At 39.0% G+C, this 21,842-nt stretch overlaps 2 protein-coding genes across 4 annotated transcripts in view; both read left to right on the top strand.

The window, feature by feature from the left end:
• The window catches only part of LOC106082738 (vascular endothelial growth factor receptor 1), a 291,986-nt gene that overhangs the window by 190,827 nt on the left and 79,317 nt on the right, over window positions 1-21,842 (top strand). The window lies entirely within an intron of this gene.
• LOC131996057 (uncharacterized) overlaps window positions 1-21,842 on the top strand; it is a 35,664-nt gene that overhangs the window by 13,720 nt on the left and 102 nt on the right. The gene's annotated exons all lie outside the window — the stretch shown is intronic.

The following is a 21,842-nucleotide window of genomic DNA, read 5'->3' as shown; positions in this document are numbered from 1 at the left end:
TATAAAAACAAGTTAGAGCGCATTAACTTCGACCGTGCCAAACTTTGGATACCCACCACCATGAATTTATTTATTACGCGATTTCGCTGAAATTTAGAACAATGAGTTTTATTGGGCCCGTCAATATCTGAACCACAATTGGTCCAGATCGAAACATATTTGGATATAGCTGCCTTATAGTCCGATCTTCCGATTTTGGCTCTTAGGCTTATAACAGGCGCATTTATTGCCCGACTTCGCTGAATTTTGGAAAAGTGAGTTTTATCAAGACTTCTTCAGATTTAGGGCCTAAAGACCATAAAAGAAGCATTTATTCTCCGATTTTGCTGAAATTTGATTTTCGGATTTTCTCGAAATTGTGTAGGTTGGTCTGGAATGAAACATAGGCTATATAATTTCTTGGTATCAAAAGGGGGACGATCCCTCCCCCTTATGCCAAAAACACAACCCAAAATCTAAAGTGTACCGGTCGGGACAATATTAGTATCAAATCAATGGTATTGGAGAGTAGAATACTAATATGGTATTAAAATTTGAGTCTAAGTACCCATCGGGCCGCACCAACCCGAAAACTCCTCTAAACTGATATATTCGAAGTTCATGTCAATATGGAACTCAAATGAAAGTATTAGACAGTAGAGTACAAATATGGCATAAAACATTAGGTCCAAATAATGGAAGGTCGCCCACTCCCAAATACCCCCAAATGGGCATATTAGTCGACCATGGCTATATGCGACTCAAATGAAAGGTAATAGGGAGTAGATTGCGAATATGATATTAAAATTTGCGTTCAAGTCCTCCTAAATATACGTCAAATGGGTTATTTGACCCATTATGACAATATGGGACTCAAATGAAAGGTATTTGAGAGTAGAAAACGAATTTAATATCCGATTTTGGAGCCAAGTGTTTTAGGGTACGCCCTAAAGCACCCTCTAAACTGAACTTCATTTCCGTTCTGAATAAAGATCGAATTTGATATCTAATTTCAGTGCAAAGTGCCGGTGGCCGCCCCAACCCCAAAACACCCTCCATATTTGAGTCGAAATGTCTGAGGTGCCATCCCTCCTCTAATGAGAATATTGCCCTAAGGAAGAACATTACCAGCAGGAACCGAGAAGGGCCCAATTTTCACACATCAATGTGTGCTTTTCGATTCAAGTTTAAACTCAATGATAAGGGATCTTTTTTTAAAGGCGAGTCCGAACGGCGTCCGCAGTGCGACACCTCTTTGGGGAACATTTTTTAAATGACCATGCATGGCATTGTACCTCGCAAATGCCGCCAACATTAAAAGGAGATAAACACCGCTTTGTCCGATGTTCTCGCCAGGATTCAAACTCGTTCAGCGTCATAGGCTACAATGGCACAAATTTGATATTTTTATACCCTCCACCATAAGATGGGGGGTATACTAATTTCGTCATTCTGTTTGTAACTACTCGAAATATTCGTCTGAGACCCCATAAAGTATATATATTTTTGATCGTCGTGAAATTTTATGTCGATCTAGCCATGTCCGTCCGTCTGTCCGTCCGTCCGTCCGTCCGTCCGTCCGTCTGTCTGTCGAAAGCACGCTAACTTCCGAAGGAGTAAAGCTAGCCGCTTGAAATTTTGCACAAATACTTCTTATTAGTGTAGGTCGGTTGGTATTGTAAATGGGCCATATCGGTCCATGTTTCGATATAGCTGCCATATAAATCGATCTTGGGTCTTGAATTCTTGAGCCTCTAGAGTGCGCAATTCTTATCCGATTGGAATGAAATTTTGCACGACGTCTTTCGTTATCATATCCAACAACCGTGCCAAGTATTTTTCAAATCGGTCCATAACCTGTTATAGCTGCCATATAAACCGATCTTGGGTCTTGACTTCTTGAGCCTCTAGAGGGCACAATTCTTATCCGATTTGAATGAAATTTTGCACGAAGTATTTCGTTATGATATCCAACAACTGTGTCAAGTATGGTTGAAATCGGACAATAATCTGATATTATTGTCATATAAACAGATCTGGGGATTTGACTTCTTGAGCTTCTACAGGGCGCAATTCCTATCCGATTTGGCTGAAATTTTGCATGACGTATTTTATTTTTACTTTCAACAACTGTGTCAAATAAGGTTCAAATCGGTTCATAACCTGATATAGCTGCCATATAAACCGATCTGGGATCTTGACTTCTTGAGCCCTAGAGGTCGCAATTATTATCCGATATGCCTGAAATTTTGTACGACGGATCCTCTCATGACCATCAACAAACGTGTTTATTATGTTCTGAATCGGTCTATAGCCCGATACAGATCCCATATAAATCGTTCTCTCTATTTTACTTCGTGAGCCCCAATGGGCGCAATTCTTATTCGAATTGGCTGAAATTTTACACAGGTCTCCAACATATAATTTAATTGTGGTCCGAACCGGACCATATCTTGAAATCGTTTTAATAGCAGAGCAACTCTTTTCTTATATCCTTTTTTGCCTAAGAAGAGATGCCGGGAAAAGAACTCGACAAATGCGATCCATGGTGGAGGGTATATAAGATTCGGCCCGGCCGAACTTAGCACTCTTTTACTTGTTATTTATTATATATTTTTGATATTTCGCCCTGAATGCGAAGTGTCCCCACTCTAAAAAGATGTTAGAAGGTTAAAGAAAGCGAAGCAGGCCCGGTTCGGCTAGTGTAACATAAAAGATGTAAAAAGATATTAAGTTCGGTCGGGTTAAAGTTATGATACCCCCAACTTGATTAACAACATTTCAACAAAATCCGGTGTAACATGCTTCATTTATTAACCTATAGTAGCTATATCGAAGTAAGATCTGTTCTAGACCAAACTCGCCTAAATTAACTGTTCCAAATACCTGTAAATCAGGTAATAAATGGGTCTTATATGTGTTTAGGACAGGGAAATCGATATTTATGATAGTTATATCCACATATGATCTTATCTGCGCGATATTAGACGAGGATATGTACTTGTTTTACATAGCTCACTGTACCAAAATTCCAAATAGGGTAATAATAAAAAATATGCCAGTTTGGAGAGAAAGACCTTCAACCGGGAGTTCGGTCTAAGTGGGGGAAAAGAGCAAAACACAGCTCACTGTGCCAAATTTCAAAGAAATCGGGCATTATATTGGGTTGCCCAAAAAGTAATTGCGGATTTTATAAAAGAAAGTAAATGCATTTTTAATAAAACTTAGAAAGAACTTTAATCAAATATACCTTTTTTACACTTTTTTTCTAAAGCAAGCTAAAAGTAACAGCTGATAACTGACAGAAGAAAGAATGCAATTACAGAGTCACAAACTGTGAAAAAATTTGTCAACGCCGACTATATCAAAAATCCGCAATTACTTTTTGGGCAACCCAATATTAGATTTTTATGGGCCTTAGTCCTTGATGCTGGTTTACCGATGATCAGAGAAACTGTCGCCATTCACGACTTTACACATCACATACCCTTCCGCTGATATTCTTCCGATACAAAGGTAACATCATGACATAGATCTGTTAATTTCCTTTATTGTAAATCGCAAAATTGCAACCTACAATGTATTCGATAAGTGTCTCGCAGCCTTCATTAACATCTGAACTACTTAAATCGTCCAAGAATAATACAAAAATCAATATGTTCACATATATTTTTGTAGAGTACCAACTCAATATTTCCATGTCTTGAAGATAGAATAACTTAATTAGTTTATTCACTCTGCGATGGTATTGGGTAAGAAGCTTTCCCTTTCCTTTGATCTCTTTTTGTACGTCATTGTACACATTGTATACAGCTATCCATAAACTTTATGCAATACAACCAAAATATTTTTAACAAACTCAACATTTTCATTAAGAGAATGCACCCAAGGCAAATGCACAATTGGCAGATGCTGATTTTTCATGACTTTAAAAGCAAATAAATTACCCTCACATTATATGCGGGTTTATTTCATTTTCCCTTTAACGTCATTACGAACATCTTGAACAGTTTCATCCGCAACAACTGCACTTCGCTGTCGTTCCACAGACAACAATCACCTTCTGTTGCTGTTATTGATTTGTGTTGATTTTTTTGGCCCACTTCAATGCGAAGACTTAAAATGTGCACCACAGGAAGGAAGTACATGTAAAAAGGCTTTAAGTTCGGCCGGACCGAACTTTGGATACCCACCACCTCGGGTATATATGTAAACCACGATTCATCATAAACGGATGAAAAATACATAATTTATGCCCCCATAGTAGCTTTATCGGAATATGGTCCGATTTGGACCAAATTCGACACGGATATTGAGTGGTCTAATAAGTACAAGTCAATGTTCAATTTTGTAGATCAAAATATTGGCCATTTTGATAGCCATATCAAAATATAGACCAACCTGAACCATATACGACACGGATGTCGAAAGGCCTTACATAAGTCACTGTGTCAAATTTCGGCGAAATCGGATTATAAATGTGCCTTTTATGGGACACAGACTTTAAATCGAGAGAAGGGTCTTTATGGGAGCTATATCCAAATCTGAACCGATCTAAGTCAAATTGAAGAAGAATGTTGAAAAGCCTAACGCAACTCACTGTCCCAAATTTCGGCGAAATCGGACAATAAATGAGCCTTTCATGGGCCCAAAAGTTTATATCGAGGGATCCGACTATATGGCAGCTATATCCAAATACGGACCGATCTGTGCCAAATTGAAGAAGAATGTTGAAGGGCCTAACACAACTCACTGTCTCAAATTACGGCGACATGGGACAATAAATGCGCCTTTTATGAGCCCAAGACCCCAAATCGAGAGATCGGTCTATATGGCAGCCATATCCAAATCTGGAATGATCTGGGCCAAATTGCAGAAAGTTATTGAATAGCCCAACGCAACTCACTGTCCCAAATTTCGGCGAAATCGTACAATATATGCGCCTTTTATGGGCCCAAAACCTTAAATCGAGAGATCGGTCTATATGGCAGCTATATCCAAATCTGGTCCGATCTGTGCCATATTGCAGAAAGATGTCGAGGGGCCTAGCATAACTCGCTGTCCCAAATTTCGGCGACATCGGACAATAAATGCGCCTTTTATGGGCCACAAACCTTAAATCGAGAGATCGGTATATAGGCAGCTAAATCCAAATCTGAACCGATCTGTGCCATATTGCAGACAGATATCGAGCGGCCTAACATAACTCATTGTCCCAAATTTCGTCGAAATCGGACAATAAATGCGCTTTTTATGGGCCCAAGACCCTAAATCGAGAGATCGGTCTATATGGCAGCTATATCCAAATCTGGACCGATCTGTGCCATAATGCAGAAAGATTTCGAGGGGCCAAACACAACTCACTGTCCCAAATTTCAGCAACATCGGACAATAAACGCGCCTTTTAAGGGCACAAAACCTTAAATCGAAAGATCGATCTATATGGCAGCTATATCCAAATCTGAACCGATCTAGGCCACATTGAAGAAGGATGTCGGGTGGCCAAACACAACTCATTGTCCCAAATTTCAGCAAAATCGGATAATAAATGGGCCTAAGACCCTAAATCGGCGGATCAGTCTTTATGAAGTATATATCAAGATATAGTCCAATATAGCTCATCTTCGAACTTAACCTGTTTATGGACAAAAAAAGAAGCTGTGCAAAATTCCAGCTCAATATCTCTATTTTTAGAGACTGTAGCGGGATTTCAATAGGCAGACGGACGGACGGACATGGCTAGATCGTCTTAGATTTTTATATACTTTATAGGGTTGGAAATGGATATTTCGATGTGTTGCAAACGGAATGACAAAATGAATATACCCCCATAATTCGGTGGTGGGTACAAAAAAAAGCATTCCCTTGGTGCAATCTCTTTTTTTAAACACAATTTTTATTCACTTTGTAGCGAACTTGATTGCCATACTTCAAGATTTATATGCATTCTTAAACATGATGACCTTTACAAAGTTTGCCAATGGTAAAAAATTAAGATGTTTCTTTAAGACTTCAGTGGCGATTTAAACTGAGCTACCTTATTGAAGGTTATGCTTTTTCGGTCCTGCAAAGTTTACTTATATACCCCCCCCCCCCCCCCCCCCTAGATGTTTGTATGTTTGCTCATACCATTTTCCAAAAATTTCACATTTCCTTTCCATTCTGTTTAACAATTTTCAATTTATTAACTGTTTGCTTTTTCAATTGAAACATAAACAACTCATCCATTTTTATTGAAAATATGAAATGTTGAACATTTGTCATAAATGTAATTATTCGTCTCAACACATGTAGTCCGTCCAGGCATCCAAAATAGATTTCCCAAATATATTCAGCATTAAACCACACATCACTCATTGAAGCGAGCAACATAGATTTTTGGAGGCAACACATGCATATTTCAAATCACGTTCTCTAGCGGATGTGTAACAACATTTCAAGCGTGTTGATCAACTCTTCACGCTTTGCTGCATTGACGCCCCTACTGCTAGTCCCAAAATCCCCCAACAAAAGAAACTTCGGAAGTAAGGAAACTCTCGCGTAATGCCATTAAAATGGACAGACATTGTTGAAATGACCCGAATAGATGGACAACATACAAATGACCCAATTATGGACACAAAAAGCGATTAGTTTAGGGGACCAATTAATCAACCAACTCAACGTATACTTCAAATAATGTATGTCAATACAAGCTTAATAACAAATGAAAACAATTACAGCAATTGAAATCGGTTGAAGAGAGATTCCTGGTTGCAAGTAGAATATCAAACCTGCATTGAAGCATATTGTGTGCGTTTTCTAGTCTCACAAATTAGATACATATATTCTTTAACCGTAAAAATTGATTTTATTTCCTGAACCCAATATTTGTTCAATTTTCTTTTTGTTCTTTTTTCGTCATGTAGACCAAACCGCCGATTTGAATATAAAGCCCGCAGACCGAATCCATCGCTAACAATCTTGCGATTTGACTTCTTTGACAACGAAAGGTGTCAGTAAACGACATGTATTTTTATACCCACCACCGTAAGATAGGGGGTATATTCATTTAGCCATTCCGTTTGCAACACATCGAAATATCAATTTCTGACCCTACAAAGTATATATACTTCGGATCTTTGTAAAATTCTAAGACGTTTTAAGGATGTCCGTGTGTCTATCCGTCTGTTGTAATCACAGCACAACAGCCTTCAAAAATTGAGATATTAAGCTGAAATTTGGCACAGATACGTCTTTTTGATGCACGCTGGTTAAGTTTTTGAACGGCCCAACTCGGACCATACTTGGATATAGCTGATATATAAACCAATTTTCCGATAAAGAGTCTAATGCCCATAATGCTTTATTTTTTATCCGATTTGAAATTTGAAACAGTAAGTAGTTTTAGGCCTCCCGACATCTGACCCAAATATGGTCCATATCGGACCATATTTATATATAGCCGATAAAGGGTCTGAAGCCCATTAGAGCTTTATTTATTACCCGATTTTGGATGAAATTTGAAACAGAGGGTTATCTGAAGCCTATTGATACCTGACCTAAATATGGATCAAATCGGACTATATTTAGGTATAGCTGCCATATAGACCGCTCTCCAGATAAAGTGTCTAAAGCCCATAAAAACTTTATTTTTAGCCGATTTCTCTGAAATTTGAAACATTGAGTAGGTTTACGCCTCCTAACATAGGACCCAAAAATGGTTCAGATCGGACTATATTTAGATATAGCTGCCATATAGACCGATCTCCCGATTAGGGGTCTGAAGCCCATAAAAGCTTTATTTTTTAACCGAATTCACTGAAATTTTAAACAGTAAGTAGTTTTACGCCTCCTAACATAGGACCCAAATATGCTTCTGATCGGACCATATTCAGATATGTCTGTCATATATACCGTTCTGCCGATAAAGTGTCTGAAGCCCATAAAAGCTTTATTTATTACCCGATTTTGCTGAAGTTTGAAACAGAGGGCTATCTGAAGCCTATTGATACCTAATCAAAATATGGGTCAAATCGGGCTACATTTAGGTATAGCTGCCATATAGACCGATATCCAAATAAAGGGTCTAAAGCCCATACAAGCTTTATTTTTTAACCGATTTCGCTGAAAAATTGAGTAGTTTTACGCCTCCTAACATAGGACCCAAATGTGGTTCAGATCGGACTGTGTTTAGATATAGCTGCCATATAACCCAATCTGCCGATAAAGAGTCTGAAGCCCATAAAAGCTCTATTTATTTCCCGATTTCCCAAAAATTTGAAACTGTTAATAGTTTTAGGCCATCCGCTATCCGACCCAATTATGGTAAAGATCAAACTGTATTTAGATATAGCTGCCATATAGACCGATGTGCCGATTAAGGGTCTGAAGCTCATAAAAGCTTTATTTATTCCCCGATTTGAATTTTGAAATACGAAATTTTTTTTTTACTTGTTTTCTTTATTTATATGACTTCCTTTATAATGTAAGAGGCGACAAGTATTTTTCATAAGTATTGAAATTTTTTTGATCCACTTGTGTCTCACATAGAGCAAGTTTTTATACCCTCCACCATAGGATGGGGGTATATTAATACTATACTTTTATTACATACTTTTATTAGTTTGGGTCGATTGGGATTGTAAACCGATCTTGGGTCTTGATTTCTTGAGCCTCTAGAGGGCGCAATTCTAGTCCGATTTGGCGTTTGCACGTGGTGTTTTGGTACCACTTCCAACAACTGTGTTCAGTATGGTTCAAAGCGGTTCATAACCTGATATAACTGCCATATAAACCGATCTTGGGTCTTAATTTCTTCAGCTTTTAGAGGGCGCAATTCTTATCCCATTTGGCTGATTTTTTGCACGTGATGTTTTGGTGTAACTTCTAACAACTCTGCTAAGTATGGTTCAAATCGGTTCATAACCTGGTATAGCTGACATATAAATTGATCTTGGATCTTGACTTCTTGTGCCGCTAGAGGCCACAGTTCTCATCCGATTTGGCTAAAAATTTGCATAAGGTGTTTTATTATGATATACAATAACTGCGTTTAGTATAGCGCAAATCGGAACATATACTGATAGCTGCCATATAAACCGATCTGGGATCTTGAATTCTTGAGCCGCTAGAGGGCACAGTTCTCATCCGATTTGGCAGCAATTTTGTAAAATGGTTTCTCCCATGACTTAAACACACATGTACAATATAGTCTGAATCGATCTACACCTTGATACAGCTCCCATAAAAACCGATCTCCCGATTTTGGTTCTTGAGCCCCTACAAGGCGCAATTCTTACATTCGGATGTACTGAAATATTACACAATGACTTCTACAATGTTCAGCATTCAATTCATTCATGGTCCGAATCGGACTATTACTTGATATAGCTCCAATAGCATAACAATTCTTATTCATTAATCTTTGTTTGCCTAAAAGAGATACCGCACAAAGAACTCGACAAATACTACCCATGGTGGAGGGAATATAAAATTTGGCCCGGCCGAACTTTGCATACTCTTACAAATACAAATTTTGCAAATGAACATTCCACTAAGGAACAGGGGCAAACTTCTCACATATCAATGAGTGCAGTCCGATTCAAGTTTTAAGCTCAATAATAAGGGGCCTCCTTTTTATAGCCGAGTCCGAACGGCGTGCCGCAGTGCCACACCTCTTTGGAGAGAAGTTCTACATGGCATAGTATCTCACAAATGTTGCCAACATTAGAAGGGGAAAACCACCGCGGAAAATTTTTTCTAATGGTCTCGCCTGGACTCGAACCCAGGCGTTCAACGTCATAGGCGGACATGCTAACCTCTGCGCTGCGGTGGCCTCCAGGCTCTTATTTGTTAGTAATTAATTCCAACATCCATTTTTTCACATGAAATGTTTCATATGTATCAGATGATGTGTGCAACTGATAGCAACTAAGCCAGTAATCGGCTTGTTGTGCGCTCCAAATACTAAAAAGTTACCTTGGAAAAATCTAAGTCTGGAATTCTGTGCTACTTACAAATTCCATAATTGTTGGTTTATATCGGGTAATGTGTCTCCATATAAGTGTCTGTTTATCCCGTAAGCCCGGCAAATTACATAGAAAATGCTCCAACGTTTCATCATTTTCCTCACATTTTGCATAAGTGAGTGATTTTGCTTAAGTGAGCTCGTAGTCCTATGTGTCCCGTTATGATACCGAAAGCTATACTGACCTCCATCTTACTTCCTTTCAGTAATAGCTCGTCTGCGCACAATCCGAATCACTCCATAGGACTTTCGCCGTCCTACCGACCGTTCCACATCATTGTATGCAGGTTCTTGGACATGCTGTTAACTCGAACTTCGTCGATCCGAAAAGCTTCGGGTTTACCAGTTTTATTAAGGGCAGTCCTCTAGCCTTCATTGTGCCAAACCGACTGCTTTCTCATTCCCACTTACTCCGTAATAGCCCGGCACCCAAACTATACGGATCGTACACATTCTCAGAGAAGGCGTTAATCTCCTTCATACACCCCAAGACTGTTCGTTACCGTACTGTCCCTGTGGTTATTGCCCTGATGGCCAGTTTACTGTCCGTAAAGATGTTCACACTCGACGTCCTCACGTAGCACCGCTCCACCTCACGCATTCTTTGATCGCGCGGATCGCCGCCTCCAGAAACGTATTATGGTCAGGCAGTCTTAAACAGATCATAGTCCTTGGGTTCTCAAATTACACCCTCAATGTAGATCCACTCTATCGTTTATCCTTGATCCATCCGTATAACATGATCTTCCAGATGGCAGTACTAGATTTCCGTCAATCCAATCCAATCCAATCCTTATCCAATCAATCCAATCCCTTAGGCTAAAAGTTGTTTATATGACCTACAATGGTCCCTAGTATGATCCAAATGGGTATATAACCTTATATAGTTACCATATATATCCTAATATAGCTCCCATCTACCGATTTAACTTGCTGAACTTTTGATATCCATACCATTTATTATCTGATTGGACTGATATTTCACACGCGATAATTTTCGCATGTTGTTATTCTCTACTTATAGGAAGTAATCATCAAGAATATTTGACAAATGCGATCCAGGGGAGAGGGTAGGGGTTTATTTTTCAGTCATGCCGTTTGCTACACATGGAAAAAACGAATTTCCGTCCTTACAAATATACTCGTATATATTCTTAATCGTTGTAAAATTCTACGGCAATTTAACGATGTCCATGTGTCTGTCCGTCCGTCTGACACTACGTTTGTTGTAATCATACTACAGCCTTCAAAAATTGGGTATTGAACTGAAATTTGACGCAGATCTGTATATCTTTAATATACAGGTTAAGTTCTTGAAGGAGCCTATGTTAGGTTCGGTTTAAGTGACAGACTCACTTAGACGTTTTCCTCCATTTTGATAGCACAGGAACAGGAGAAGGAAGATGCCTTCTATTTCCTACCTTTGAACTATTCAGATCGCTTTAAAAAGCTAAACAACTTGCCAAATCAGGCGTCCTCATAGTTTCGGCGATAGTCTTTACGGACAACCTACAGTTCCCTGGGGCATCTCTGTAGCCCGGCACTCAGAACTGTTAAATTTTTAACTGTTCAGCCATCTCGTTGGAAGAGCGGAAGAAGAGGGTGATTTTTGATTTCGGAAATTTGTTTCCCATAAATATTAGGTTGCCCAAAAAGTAATTGCGGATTTTTTAAAAGAAAGTAAATACATTTTTAATAAAACTTAGAATGAACTTTAATCAAATATACTTTTTTACACTTTTTTTCTAAAGCAAGCTAAAAGTAACAGCTGATAACTGACAGAAGAAAGAATGCAATTACAGAGTCACAAGCTGTGAAAAAATTTGTCAACGCCGACTATATGAAAAATCCGCAATTACTTTTTGGGCAACCCAATATATTGGCTGCCGGGCTATCTGATTGGAGAAAGAGAAGATAGATATGACAATCGTCGTTATGCCATTACATCTTAGCCATTCCACCACTTCTCTAATTGCGAGGATCTCCACTTGATACAAACTACAGTAGTCGGGTAACCTTCTCGATAATACCAGGCCCAGTTCTTAAGAGTACACCCCAAAGCCCACCTGATAATCTAGTTCGGAATTAGTGGCTCAGGTAATGTGTAATTCATACTGCCTAGGATATCAGTTATTGTATAATGGATAACATAGTGTCCGTATGCGCCGCATGACCAAAGATAATGCTCCTTTAGTCTCACAGCAATATTCGCAGTAATTTGTCTAACCACAATGTCCAGAGACATTAGTTGTTGCATTAAATATAGTGTATCAGATGGTGTCGCCCTCAGTGCGGTTGTGATGCACAAACAAGTCATCCTTTGGATCCTGCTGAGTATTGAACAGTAGATGAACTTTTGAAACACTGTCTACCAGGCCACAGCACTATATAGCATGATGGTCTGACAATTGCAGTTTATATCCATTGCAACCGTTCTAAGTATGGTTAAAATTGGTTCTTAACCTGATATAGCTGCCATATAAACCGATCTTCAGATTTGATTTCTTGAACCTCTAAAAGGCGCAATTCTTATCCGATTTGTTTAGCACACTCACAATAATCGTGCCAAGTATAGTTTAAAAAGGTCTTAACCTGATACAGCTCCCATATAAACCGATCGTCCAATTAGAGCCTCTAAAACGCGCTATTCTTATCCGATTTAGCTGAAATTTGGTTGTATGAAGTGTTTTATTACGACTTCCAAGAACTGTGCTAAGTATGATTCAAGGTGGTATATAACCTGATATAGTTCCTATATACACCGATTTTACATCTTGACTTCTTGAGCATCTAGAGGGAGCAATTCTTAACTGATTTGCTTGAAATTTCACATGACGTGTTTTGTTGACTTCCAACAACTATGTCAATTATGGCCTAAATCGGTTCATAACCTGATGTAGCTCCCATATAAACCGATCTCCCGATTGCACTGATTGAGCCTCTAGAGGGCGCATTTCCTATTCGATTTCTCTCATTTAGACTTGTTCGAACCAATAGTGAGGATAGGAGTAAAATCTACAACTCCTTCTCGGGATCTGATTGAGAATGTAACACAACCCTGAGACTGTATTCTCAACTTTTCTATACCCTGTACCACAGTGGTGGTGTAGGGTATATCACTTCCTGATTCGATAAAGCTATGTCCGTCTGTCTGTCTGTCCATGTATTCTTGTGATCAAGGTACAGGTTGCATTTATTATCCAATTGCCATGAAATTTTGCACATGTCACTTCTTTTACCCAAAGACGAACGCTATTGATTTTGAAAAAAATCAGTTCAGATTTAGATATAGCTCCCATATATATCTTTCATCCGATAAGGGCTTTTAAGGCTGTAAAAGCCACAATTTAATCCTATCTTTGCAAAATTTAGTACTAGGTATTTTATTTGACGTGTACATAGATTTTCAAAATTTCGTCAAAATCGGATTAGATTTAGATATAGCTCCCATATATATCTTCTATCCGATGTGGAATTTTGAGGCTATAACAACCACATTTTTGACCTATCTCTATAATTATCTCTAAAATTAAGCACAAAATTAAGCGTTCTAAAACGTGTGCAAAGTTTCATGAAAATCGGTCCAGATTTAGATATAGCTCTCATTTATATCTATCATCCGATATTACCTTTTAAGGCAGTAAAGATAATTTTTTTCAAATAATGGGCGTGAGATATTGCATTTGATGTCCCAGAGCAATATCTACTCCCATATATATGTTTTATCAGATATGACTTTTTAAGGCTGAAAAATCCATAATTTTTGCTCTATCCTAAGAAAATCTTACAAGGTTCTATTCGATATTTTGATAGGTGTGCAAAATTAAAGTCTGACTAGACTTGGAGATAAGTTCTATATATTAAAAGTAGAACGTATACTAAGTGGTGTAGGGTATTATATAATCGGCTCCGCTCGACTTTTGCCTTTTCTTACTGATTCTTGACTAAAATCAGATCAAAGATGGGAGGCTCAGTTCCATCCATCCTTTTAATCGAACGATAACTTCATACCAGAATTTTTTCTTGAAACAATTATATACATCTGGTCATATCTAGATTAAAAATTTTTAGACAACCCTAGTAAATAATAAATAGTCCTAATGTTTATAATATTTTCTACTTTAAATATGTCTATGCATCTCATTTAACCTTGCAGGAATTTATTCCCTCGCATCAGACCAAGAGTTTATATTGTTGTGAAATTTTCTTTTACAGACCACATGCAACATTTTGATGGCTATTTTAATAGTTCATATTTATCCAAAATATATTACGCGTTTTAGTACCCTATACGAGATTGTTAATATACTTACGCCGTTATACATTTTGGACTGCTGCAATATCTATTAGTAATGTCTTATTTAAATACATGCATGGTGAATATGTAGTTCAATAAAGTAAAAAAAATTTACAGAATTTTCTTTTTTTAACTTGCCATTTGCCGCTTAATTTTTGTTTAATAAACGTTGTGTATGTAAATTTATTTGATTGACTATATACATATAATAAGAAACATAGTGACCCATCCGCAGGCAGGCACATTCTCCTGCAGAGACAAAGAAGGAAATGTGGAAAGAACATTTTACCCAACTGCTAGTGTCTGATGTTGGGGGCGAAGAGGATACCGCAGAACCAATCCATGATGATGGTATAGAATGTTTACCTCCTAGTCAGAATGAGGTCCAAGTAGCAGTGACCCGACTAAAGTACAACAAGGCAGCAGAAGCCGAAGGGTTAACCGTTGAACTATTAAAGACTGAGGCGACACGCTGATAAGGCGTATGCATCAGCTTATTTGGCTAACAGAACGCATACCCGATGATTGGAACTTCAGCATACTATGTCCCGTACACAAGAAAGGAGACAAGACGGAATGTGCCAACTACAGAGAAATAAATCTACTCCCCATCGCATGCAAGATATTCTCGAGCGTACTGTATGAAAGATTAACACCTAAAGTCAATGAGATAGTTGGGCCCTATCAATGCGGCTTTAAACCTAGTAAATCCACCCTGGACCAGATATTCACACTGCGCCAAATCTTGGAAAAGACCCGAGAAGGACAAATCAACACCTACCATCTCTATGTTGACTGCAAAGCCGCTTTCGATACCCCTTTACGTTCAAAGGTATTTCAAGCCATGTCTGAGTTTGGTATTCCTGCAAAATTAATAAGACTCTGTAGGATGGCACTTGCCGATACGCGTTCCTCAGTAAGAATAGGAAAGAACCATTCAATACCAAACGAGGCATTAAACAAGGAGACAGCCTATCGTGTGATCTCTTTAATATCCTCCTGTAGAAGTGAGTAGATATGGCGCACTAATCACAAAAGAACACATGCTACTTGTCTATACCGACGATATCGACAGTCGAGAATCGAAAGAGATTCAGTGACAATGGGTCTGGCAGTAAATGGAGATAAGACGAAATGAATGGTTTCAACTCCCAAAACGCCTTGTACAACCGAGCAGATAATGAAAATAGAGAAAGTTGGGAACCACAACTTTGAGATAGTCAGTAACTTTATCTACCTCGGCACCGCCGTAACCGAAACGAATGACACCAGTTTTGAGATGAAGCGAAGAATAATACTGGCAAACAGATGTTACTGTTTAGAACCAAGGTTACCTCTCGACAGACAAAGATTACAGTATACAAGACACTGATATTACTCGTATTAACAACACGTTATGGTACTTGGGAAAGCAGATGAGGCAGTGCTTGGAGTATTTGAGAGACCTATTTTTCAATTTTTGTTTGTTTCTCTTTCGAGACGAGCGCGTTTCGTCTTTGGTTAAAAGACTTTTCAACCATATTAGGTGTGATGGCTTCAAGGGCCGTGCGTTGGTATGTTGTATTTGAATCGTTTTAATAGCGAAAACGCATCTATGATACAATTACCACATTAACCACACTCGACAACCCTGTCCATTAGCTGTACTTTTTCCTAATGCATGTATATTTGTGTAATGAGAGACATTCTTTCTGTGGCAAATTAGACTTCTTCCGTACTACACAACTAAACAACTCCGATCATTGAGCTCGTCTCAAAAAAAAAAAACAAACAAAAAATGTAAAATTTAATGATCTCCGCCCTAACAGGAGTTGGACGAAGGAGTTGTTTAGCGTTCCATTTGCATCTCCGATCATTGAGCTCGTCTCGAAAGAGAAACAAACAAAAATTGTAAAATTTAATGATCTTCGCCCCTACAGGCAAAAAAATTGAAAAATTAAAAAGAAGTATTTTTCGTAAAATATGTGGCGTTAATGGAGAATATAGGCGACGTATGAACCACGAGCTGTATGACGACGATAGAATAGTTAGACGCTTTAAAATTAAACTGCTTTGGCTAGGTCATGTTGATAGAATGGATTAAGAAGCTCCAGCAAAGGAGTCTTTTGAAGGCATACACGGTGGTACACGCAAACTGGGAAGACCAAAGGCCGATGGAAAGATCAAGTGGTGGGAGACACCTCGAAACTTGGTGTAAGAGATTTTAAAATGAGCGCAGAAGATCGAGGCGCTTGGAACGCTTATCTATGTTCGGCTTGTGGAACAAATGTTCTGTCATAGCCAATTAAAGTAAAGTAAGTGGCCCATCCGTGTCATAGGTTAGGTAGCTTAGGTAAAAATGGCAGTCCTTTACAGACTCACTAAGACAATATTATGTCCATTGTGATACCACTGTAGCGACAGACCAAGGCTTCTTGCGGGAATCGTTTCCACGACCCCTGCACTGGTACTCCAAGTAAGCTACCAACTCGGCTACCTCGCCGCCCGTCTCATAAAACAAGGATTATTTTATTATAACTAATGCTGGAAAGAAACTAATCGTCTTTTGCAGAAATTAAGAAATTATAAAAAATGGTACTACAAATTCGTATATGCCAATCTTAATATCACTACTGCTTGTCAAATTTAGAACGAGATTCACCATATGCTTTATAAAATATAATCATCGCAAAATGTTTTCATTGGTTGCACATTTTTGACAATTAACCTTAATTGTTGTTCTTCTCAAATAAATTTTAATGACTGTAAGCGTATAGTAAAACCATGTGCCCCAGGCATTTCATGATCATCGTTAATTGCCTGTTCTCATGGAAGTATTCTTTATGCCATGGATAAAGCAAATATTTATTTTGTACAAATGAACATTAAATATTTTGATTATTTATAATATTAAAATATTTTGTTGAAGCATGAAATATGAAAAGAAATTTGGTCTATGTAAATAATAAATGGGAACTTACAAGGTCAAATATTGGGTTGCCCAAAAAGTAATTGCGGATTTTTTAAAAGAAAGTAAATGCATTTTTAATAAAACTTAGAATGAACTTTAATCAAATATACTTTTTGTTACACTTTTTTCTAAAGCAAGCTAAAAGTAACAGCTGATAACTGACAGAAGAAAGAAAGCAATTACAGAGTCACAAGCTGTGAAAAAATTTGTCAACGCCGACTATATGAAAAATTCGTAATTACTTTTTGGGCAACCCAATACTTAGGAGTGATCTTGGATAGGAAACTTAATTGGGAGTGTCACATTCAGGAACGTAATGAGAAGGCTCACAGAGGCTGGGCACTATGTAGACGGGCCATAGGCTCGAAATAGGGTCTGAATCAGAGGATAGTTTACTGACTCTACAGGAGCATGGAGAAAAAGCGCAAAATAAGGACCAAACTACAGCTTCACAAAACAAGTTGTCTTTGCATAAGCGGAGCGAAGAGGACCACGCTCACTAGGGCACTCGAAACTATTCTAGATATCCGACCCATATACATTCAGATTAAGTATGAGGCAGCCACTGCGGCTTTGAGACTTAAGGCGATGGGAGAATGGACTAAGGATGGGAGCAGCTCATACCATCGCAGTATAATCGAGGCGACGAAACCTAGAAGGAATGGAGGAGTCTTCGATCGCAGACAGATTCCCCAATTTTATTTCTTTATCCACTAAAGTGCGCATTTCCTATCAGATTTGTTTCAAATTTCGCACTATTAATTCCACTCTGGAGCGTATATAAAATTCGGATTTAGCAAGCTTTTATTTGTTTAATATTTTGCGTTTCAGTACCATAAAGGCATGTAAAAATTCTCCAAAGCGAAAAAAAACGACTATAAAAAGGAGGTCATTCATCATACATCTGTAACGATGAACTAAGGAATCAGTTGTGGAAAATGACTTCTGAAAAATCTGAACCCTAACCATGATCTGGTTTCTGCTGTAATTGCGACAGCTTTAATGGTCTCTGTGATGATTTATACGTCTGCCGCTCAGCACTTGGAATGATATTAGTCAGGCATGAGTAAAATCAATTTCTCTACTGACTGGCTTTCCTGGCTTATATGGCCCAAGATTCAAAACCGTAAAAACTTAAAGATGCATGGTTTACAGCTATCAGGCTCTTTGCAGATCTACTCATCACAGAATTATCGATAAGGTAGAGGGTTCCGCGGCGGCTTGAATCTCGTTCTCTATAGGAGACGTGTACTTCCTTGTTGATGGATTGGAAGGCTCTTTGCAGATCTGCTCATCACAGAATTATCGATAAGGTAGAGGGTTCCGCGGCGGCTTGAATCTCGTTCTCTATAGGAGACGTGTACTTCCTTGTTGATGGATTGGAAGCAATTTATCTTACGGAGCTCAAGACTCTGGACAGGTAGATAGAAACATATCTTAGGGCAAGGATCCCTGGAGGTCGCCTGTCGCAGCAGCAGCATGCATATAGTAAAGGCATATCCACTGAAACAGCCCTTTACGACCTAGTCGGCTGCATAGAAGGTTCTCTCGCTGTCAAGGAATTTACAATAGTAACATTTCTTGACGTTGAAGATACTTTCAATAATGTAAAACCGACGTCAATCATAAAGGAGTTGGAGTTTTTAGGCATCGATTGTACCGTAAAAATTTTTATTAATAACTTACTAAAAGATGCATTACTGCAGGCTTGGAATCTGCGAATCTAAAAAGATAGGTCAGCAAAGGAACTCCTCAAGAAGGTGTACTGTCTCCTCTACTTTGGAATATAGCCATTGACAATATATTATTGTCTATGGAAGAAAAAGGCGTAAAAGTGATCGCCAGCTTTCCCGTATCCACAATTGCTGATGATGTTGCAATTGTGGATACGGGAAAGCTTCCCAGCTACCGAAAGTGGTCTATTTATAAATCCGTGCAAGACAGAAGTAGTTCTTATCAGCAGGAGATACAAGTTGCCTACAGTGGAGCCTGTCTCCTTGGGAGGAGAGAATGTTCCATTTACAGAAAGCGGAAAATGCCTGGGTGTTTTGCTGGACAGTTAATTGAACTTCAAATCCAACATTCTGGAAAGGGCAAGAAAGGTAACTCTCTCCCTATACACCTGCAAGAGAGCCACTGGCAAAAGTTTGGGGTTCAGACCGAGTGTCATGCATTGGGTATATACTGCAGTTGTCAGACCTGTAATGCTATATGGTGTTGTGGTCTGGTGGACGGCGCTTCAAAAGTCCACCTACTGCTCAATACTTCACCGGATCCAAGGGATGGCTTGTTTGTGCATCACAGCCGCACTGAGGACGACACCATCTGATGCACTGAATTCAATGCTACATCTTATGCCTCTGGACATTGCAGCAACCGCTGCCAAGAGGCAAAGGAAGATGGACATGTGGCGGCTAAGGACACTATGTTATCCTTGATACAATATCCCATGCGTCAGGCAGTGTGGATTGCAGCCTTTCTGAGCCGCTTTTTATTAAAAATTACCGTACCAGTATTCCTGATAGAACCGATTGAAACTACAATATCCCTGGTAAGAGACGTTAGGTTAGGTTAGGTCGAAAAGTGGGTGCAGATATTAATCCACCCCATGCCACTATGGACATACACCTTAGCCAGTAATCGGCTTGTTGTGCTCTCTAAAAACTAGAAAGTAACCTCTAAAAAGAAAATTTTAATTTAGGAATTCCGTGCTACTTACAAAATCCTTAATTATTTTCAATACCACTCCCCTAAGTTGGTTCATGTCTGATATTGTGTCTCCACCTATGTACCGGTATCTGTTGGACACGAAAGCCGGACAATGACAAAGGAAATGCTCCAACGTCTCATCATCTTACCCCATGCCCTGCACTTGCTATCACTTGCCGCACCGATTTTACATGAGTGAGCTCGTAGTCCTATGTTTCCCGTTATGATACCAATAGCTATACTGACCTCCTTCTTGCTTCCATTATGTAATAGCCTCGTCTTTTCACATTCTGGATCCCCCCATAGGATTTTCGCCGTCCTACCGACCGTTTCGCTGTTCCACAATGTTGCATGCGCATTTGTCGCCTACTCCCTTAACTCGAACTGCGTCCACCCGAAAGGTTTCGGGTTAACCAAGTTTATTGACGGTAGTCCTCTGGCCTTCACCGCCAAATTGTCAGCACTTTCATTTCCCCTTACTCCGTTATGGCCCGGCACCCAAACGATGCAGATTTTGCCATCCTCAGAGAAGGCGTTACCTTACCGGATGTTATTGCCCTTATGGCAATTTTACTGTCTGTAAAGATGTTCACACTCGACGTCCTCGCGTTAGCACCACACCACTTCAAGCATTCCGTGATCGCTCGGATCTCCGCCTGCAGGACCGTATTATGGTCAGGCAGTCTAAAACAGATCTCAGTCCCTGGGTTCGCAATGTAAACCCCCAGACCCACTCTGTCCTCTAGCTTTGATCCATCCGTGTAACATGATCTTACATAGACTTCTATACGGATGGTTCCAAACTAAACAAACAGGTGGGCTTTGGGGTATACTCTAAAGATCCTTCACATTCCAGGGATACTGGAATCTGTGGGTATGCCTCTAGCGACTTGTAAGCTAAGTTTTCAGAACCATGCACGAACAACGAATGATAGATGAGCATTCCAGAATTATGTGGCCTAATCTAGACTTGAAGAGGTCTATTGCTTTGCTGTCATTGGCTAGTACAGACGTCTTAGTCATTGCGTCCGTCATGACAGGTCGCTGTCTAATCGGAAAACATGCTGACAGACTGAAGGTTGCCAGTAACGACTTTTGCAGAAGCTGTGAGGACATCGAAGAAGAAGTGACTATAGAACACCTTCTGTGTGTGTGTCCTGCACTAACAGTCAGAAGGAGTCCCACCTTAAGTTCTCATTTTTTTGAGAACCCGTCTGATCTGATTTAGCGGGCTTTTTAAAGCGATCTGGATAGTTCAACGGTAGGAACTAGAAGGCTACTTCCTTCTCCTGTTCCTGTGGTATCACAATGGACTAAAACGTCTAAGTGAGTCTAATGGCAGACTGCCACTTAAACCTAATCTTTCTTACGGAGAGTTCTGGTCTATAGACATTCCGCCATATTCTGAACCTTCAGAATATACAGATAGACCCGAACAGAAGGAGGCACCGTTCTGGAGTGTTCTGTGTTTGTAAATACAGCAAAATGGGGACATTTGCCGTTTTGCGATTACTGTTCTTAGAAAACATGCCCAATTAAGCTAAAGTGAACCGAAGAGAGTAAAATTCATACTGATTTCCTTACCACTTTATTGTATTGTCATATAATACACAATTATATGAGTTAGTCTGATACCAAACAGTCACCTTAACCTAACCTTATATACACAATACCATGTTGCAGTTATAACTTTAGGAATTTTTTCTTCGAATTCATTATCATAAAAACAATTCATTGATTATGTATGCAAGTCAACTCAGGGCAAACCTTTAACTTTAAAAAATGCCATCGCCTTCTAACGTACAAAAATATTTTTGTGGCGGGTTCTTTTTCTGTTCTATGGTTTATCGTAACATAATGTATGCTCTTTGTTATTATTTTGTTTATTTATATACAAT

This window comes from Stomoxys calcitrans, chromosome 3, assembly GCF_963082655.1.
Source record: "Stomoxys calcitrans chromosome 3, idStoCalc2.1, whole genome shotgun sequence".
Taxonomy (NCBI): domain Eukaryota; kingdom Metazoa; phylum Arthropoda; class Insecta; order Diptera; family Muscidae; genus Stomoxys; species Stomoxys calcitrans.
This window is presented reverse-complemented; position numbering and strand designations above follow the sequence as displayed.